The following is a 5,914-nucleotide window of genomic DNA, read 5'->3' as shown; positions in this document are numbered from 1 at the left end:
ATTGCAAAAGAAAACACAAACAAAACAAAATAAAGAAAAATAAATTTAAAAGTTATACTTCAATTTGTATTTAGAGTTTATCAATTTTCTCTTTCTCTCTCTGGAGGTGGGTAGTATTTTTCATCGTGGGTCTTTTAATCTTAGGTCATTGTCTTGAACAGAGTAGCTGTCTTTCACAGTTGATCATCCTTATGATATTGCTGTTACTTTATACAATTTTCTCTTGGTTTTGGTTGTTTTACTTTGCATGAGTTCAAATAAGCCTCAGGTTTTTCTGAAACTACCCTGCCCATCATTTCTTTCTTTCTTTCTTTCTTTCTTTCTTTCTTTCTTTCTTTCTTTCTTTCTTTCTTTCTTTCTTTCTTTCTTTCTTTCTTTCTTTCTTTCTTTCTTTCTTTCTTTCTTTCTTTCTTTCTTTCTTTTTAAAAAATTTTTGGGGGCAGGGCAATGGGGGTTAAGTGACTTGCCCAGGGTCACACAGCTAGTAAGAGTCAAGTGTCTGAGACCAGATTTGAACTCAGGTCCTCCTGAATCCAGGGCTGGTGCTTTATCCACTGTGCCACCTAGCTGCCCCATAATTTCTTATAGCATATTAGTATTCCATCACAATTATATACCACAATTTGTTTTGTATTTCCCCATTGATAGACATTTCCAATTCTTTGCCACCACAAAAAGAGCTGCTATAAATATTTTTATACAAATAGATCCTTTCCCCTTTTCTTTGATCTCTTTGGAATATAGACTTAGTAGTGGCTTTGCTGGGTCAAAGGATATACAAAGTTTGATAACCCTTTGGTCATAGTTCCATATTGTTCTCCAGAATGGTTGGATTAGTTCATAACTCCAACAGCTTTGCATTAATGTCCCATTTTTTCCACATCCTTTCCAGCATTTGTCATTTCCCTTTTTTGTCATTTTAGCCAATTTGATAGGCATGAGGTGATATTTCAGAGGTGTTTTAATTTGCATTTCTCTAATCAGTACTGATTTAAAGCATTTTTTCATATGACTATTGATAGCTTTGATTTCTTCTTCTTCTGAGAAACTACCTGTTCATATCCTTTGACCATTTATCAACTGTCAAATGTTGTTGTTGTTTTAAATAACTTTGGCTCAATTCCCTACATATTTAAGAAATGGGGCTTTAATTAAAGAAACTTGCTGTAAATTCCTTTCCATTTTCTTGTTTTCCTTCTAATGTTGACCACATTAGTTGTTTTTGTTTGTTTGTTTATTTGTTTTGCAAAAGCTTCGTAATTTCATATAATTAGAATTATCTATTTTACTTCCGGTAGTCCTCTTTATATCTTGTTTGGTCATAAACCTCTTATCCATAAACCTGATAGGTACATTTTTCCACATTCCCCCAATTTACTTATGCTATCACTGTTGTTGAGTCATTTTTCAGTTGTGTACAATTTTTTGTCACCCCATTTGGGTTGTGTTTTTGTTGGGGTTGTGGTTGTTTGGTTGGTTTTTATTGCAGGAGTGGTTTACCAATTGTTTCTCCAGCTCATTTTACAGATGAAGAAACTGAAGCAAACATGATTAAGGGACTTGCCCAGGGTCATACAGCTAGTAAGTGTCTGAGGCTGGATTTGAACTGGCTCCAGGTCAGAGATTTATTCATTGTTCCACCACCATTTATGTCTAAATCATATATGCATTTTGACCTTATCTTAGAATGCAGTATGAGATGTTGGTATATGCCTAGTTTCTGCTAAATTGCTTTCTTGATAATCTTGAACTTTTGATCTTCCAAGTTAATTGTTATTTTTTTCCCTAGCTCTATAAATTAAATCTTTGGGATTTTGATTGATATGGCAGGGAAAATCCTACCTTAGGTAGGACTGTCCTTTTTATTATATTGACACAGACCCAATTAATTAATATTTCTCCAATTGTTAAGATCTACCTTCATTAGTGTGAAAAGTATTTTGTAAGTAGTTTGCAGGTACACTACCAAGTATTTTATATTGTCTAAGGTTATTTTAAATGGAATTTCTCTTTCTCTTTCTTCCTGCTAGGTTTTGTTGATAGTATATAGAAATGCTAATGATTTATGTAGGTTAATTTTATACTCTGTAACTTTGCTGAAGTTGTTAAATATTTCAACTAGTTGTTTTTAGTTGATTCTCTAGGGTTCTCTAAGTATACCATCATCTGCAAAAAGTGATATTTTTGTTTCCTCATTGCCTATTTTATTCCTTCAATTTTTTCTTATCTTATTGATACAGCTAGTGTTTCTAGTACTATATTAAATAATAGTGGTGATAATGAACATCTTTACTTCACCCTTGATTTTATTTGGAAGGCTTAAAATTTATCCCCATTACAGATAATGCTTGCTATTGGTTTTAGATAGATATTGCTTATTTTAAGAAAGGTTCCACCGATTCCTATGCTTTCTACTGTTTTAATAAGTTGTAGTTTTAAAGGCTTTTTCTGCATCTATTGATACAATTATATTATTTTTCTGTTATTGAGATGGCTAATTATGCAGATAGTTTTCCTGACATTGTACCAGCCCTGCATTCCTGGCATAAATCCTATCTGTTCATAGTGTATGATCTTTGTGATATATTGATGTAATTTCCTTGCTAGTATTTTTTTTTTACATCAATACTCATTAAGGAAATTGCTCTATAGTTTTCTTTCTCCGTTTTTACTCTCCTTCGTTTGGGTATCAAAATCATTTGTGTCATAAAAGGATTTGGTAGGACTCCTTCTTTACCTATTTTTTCAAATAGTGTGTACAGTATTGGGATTAATTGTTCCTTAAATATTTACTAGAATTCACTTGTAAATCAATCTGGTCCTAGGGTTTTGTTTTTTTTTTTTCCTTAGGAAATACATTGTGGGCTTGTTAAGTTACTTTTTATAAGATAGGGTTATTTAAGTATCCTCTTTCCTCTTCTGTTAATCTGGGCAGTTATTACCATTTCATCTGTTTCACTTAAAATATCAATTTACTGGGATATAATTGGCAAAATAACTTTAAATTATTGCTTTAATTTCATCTTCATTGATGTTGCATTCACTCTTCATTTTTTTTATAATAAACATTTTTATTTAAAGTTTTGAGGTCCAAATTCTATCCCTCCTCCCTTCCCTCCCCTCCCCATTCCTGAGACATTAAGCAATCAGATATAGGTTATACATGTGCAATTATATAAAACATTACCATATTAGTCATTTTGTATAAGAAAATTTGAATAAAGAAAAAATAAGCAATGCTTCACAAATTTGCTCGTATCCTTGACAGGGGACATGCTAATTTTCTCTGTATCATTCCAATTTTAGTATATATGCTGCCAAAGCAAGAATCACTCTTCATTTTTGATGCTAGTAATTTGTTTTTCTCCCTTCTTTTCTTTTCTTTCTTTTTTTCCCATTTTTGTTTTGCAGGGCAATGAGGATTAAGTGACTTGGCCAGGGTCACAGTAAGTTTCAAATGTCTGAAGCTGGGTTTGAACTCAGGCCCTCCTGAATCCAGGGCTGGTGTTTTATCCATTCCTTTTTTTTTTTTTTTTTTTTTTTGCAGGGCAATGAGGATTAAGTGACTTGCCCAGGGTCACACAGCTAGTGTCAAGTGTCTGAGGCCAGATTTGAACTCAGGTCCTCCTGAATCCAGGGCTGGGGCTTTATCCACTGTTCCACCTAGCTGCCCCCATTCCTTTTTTTTTTAAGTGAGGCAATTGGGGTTAAGTGACTTGCCCGGGGTCACACAGCTAGTAAGTATTAACTGTCTGAGGCTGGATTTGAACTCAGGTACTCTCGACTCCAGGGCTGGTGCTCTATCCACTGTGCCACCTAGCTGCCCCATTCCTTTCTTTTTTTAAAAAAAATACAATTTAACAGTGTTTTATCTTTTTTTTTTCGTAAAATTAGCTCCTAGTTTTATCTATTCATTTTTTTTTACTTTCAATTTTACTAATCTCTACTTTGATTTTCAGGATTTCCATTTTAGCATGTAATTGTGGATTTTAAAATTTGTTCTTTCTTTAGTATTTTTTTTCCAAGTTTCATGCCCAATTCATTGATCTCCTGGTCTTTTCTTCAAGAATGCTTGAAAGTCCTCTATCTCATGAAATATCCATTTTTCCCCTTGAAAGACTATACTTGTTTTTCAGAGTACATTATTCTTGGTTGCAATTCCAGCTCTTTTGTCTTCTGGAATATCATATTCCAAGCCCTTGGCTCCTTTAATATGGTAGCTGCTAAATCTTATGTGATCCTGAATGTGGCTCCATGCTATTTGAATTTTTTCTGGCTGTTCGAAGTATTTTCTCTTTGAGCTGGAAGTTTTGGAATTTGGATATAATATTCCTAGGACTTTGCATTTTGGAATCTCTTTCAGGACCTGGTGATAATGTTGTTGTTGTTGTTTTTTTTCAATTTCGATTTTACCTTCTGGTTCTAGGGTAATGAGGCAGTGTTCTACAATAATTTCTTGGAATATGATTTCTAGGCTTCTTCTTTGATCATGATTTTCAGGTAATCCAATATTCCTTAAATTTTCTCTCCTTAATCTAATTGCCAGTTCAATTGTGTTTCCAATTAAATATTTCACATTTTCTTCTATTTTTTCTTCTTTTGACTTTGTTTTATTGTTTCTTGATGTTTCATGGAGTTATTAGCTTCTGTTTGCCCAATTCTAATTTTTAAAGAATTATTTTCTCCAGTGAGATGTTGTGCCTCTTTTACTATTTGGCCAATTCTGTTTTTTAAAGTGTTATTTTTTTCTCGGATTATTTTGTGCCTCTTTTACCAAAAGACAGTAAATGTCTTTTCATAGTTTCCTTCCTTTGCTTTCATCTCTTTACCTAATTTTTCATCTACCACTCTTATTTTATTTCAAAAATAATTTTTTAACTCTTCCAAGAATTCTTTTGCTTGTGTCCAATTCACATTCCCCAACCCCTCTCGCCTTGAGGGTTTGCTTGTAGCTGTTTCGACTTCATTGTTTTCTTTTGACCCTGTGTCTTGATCTTCCTTGTCACCATAGTAGCTTTTTATGGTCAGGTTCTGCTTTTTGTTGTTTGTTCATTTTCCCACCCTATGTCTTGATTTGGAACTAGATGTTAAGGTTCAGCTCTGTTCTCAAACTGGGGTTGGAGGAGGGCACTACCTTAAGTTTCAGGCTTTTCTGTACTGCTATTTTCACAGCTAGTTCTGGTGGTTTAGAAGTTTTCACTGTTTCCAAGGCATTATGATCTGGAGTAAGGTGTGGTCACTAGTCTTTTGGTCTGCACTCTGGTTTTTATCCAGGAAGAGACCCTGATCCCTTGGGATTACAACCAGTACTTCTCAGGGCCCCTCCTCCCACCTATAACTTCTAGTGCCTTCCTGCTTAGATTACTATCTAAATTCCCATTTATACTGTATCTTGTATGCACATAGTTATTTCTGTTTTCCCTCCTCTATTAGAATGTATATTCCTTGAGGACAGGGACTATGATTTTTTCTTCTCCATTTTTTTGTATCTCCAGCACCTGGTGCAATGTTTGACACATAGTATGCATTTAATCAATGTTTCTTAATTAATTTCAGAAGTATAGTATATGACCTATGGTAAGCACTCAATACTTTTCTAGGTTTATTATGTATCTTATTCACCTTCAGGTACTCAAGTCCATCAAAACATCCCATCTCCCATTTCTCTGGTTCTATACAGGTTCTCCTCCATGCTTGAAATATATTCCCTTATTTTCCTTGCTTCTTAGATGCCTTATTTTCCTTCAAAGCTAAACTCAAATTTCACTTATATGAAACTTTTCCTGATCTCTCAGATGCTAATACCACCCCACCATCAAAATTACCTGGTACTTATATATATATATATATATATATATTTATATATATTTATATATATATATAAAAATAATTGGAAAGATATCAATTGCTCATG

At 33.6% G+C, this 5,914-nt stretch overlaps 1 pseudogene; it reads right to left on the bottom strand.

Annotated features, from left to right (window-relative positions):
- Positions 1 to 3,225: 3,225 nt before the first annotated feature.
- On the bottom strand, positions 3,226 to 3,326 carry LOC122752262 (annotated as a pseudogene).
- Between the last annotated feature and the right edge of the window lie 2,588 nt (positions 3,327 to 5,914).

This window comes from Dromiciops gliroides, chromosome 3 (genome assembly GCF_019393635.1).
Source record: "Dromiciops gliroides isolate mDroGli1 chromosome 3, mDroGli1.pri, whole genome shotgun sequence".
Classification (NCBI taxonomy): domain Eukaryota; kingdom Metazoa; phylum Chordata; class Mammalia; order Microbiotheria; family Microbiotheriidae; genus Dromiciops; species Dromiciops gliroides.
The sequence above is the reverse complement of the archived record's forward strand: the minus strand, read 5'-3'. Positions and strand labels throughout refer to the sequence as shown.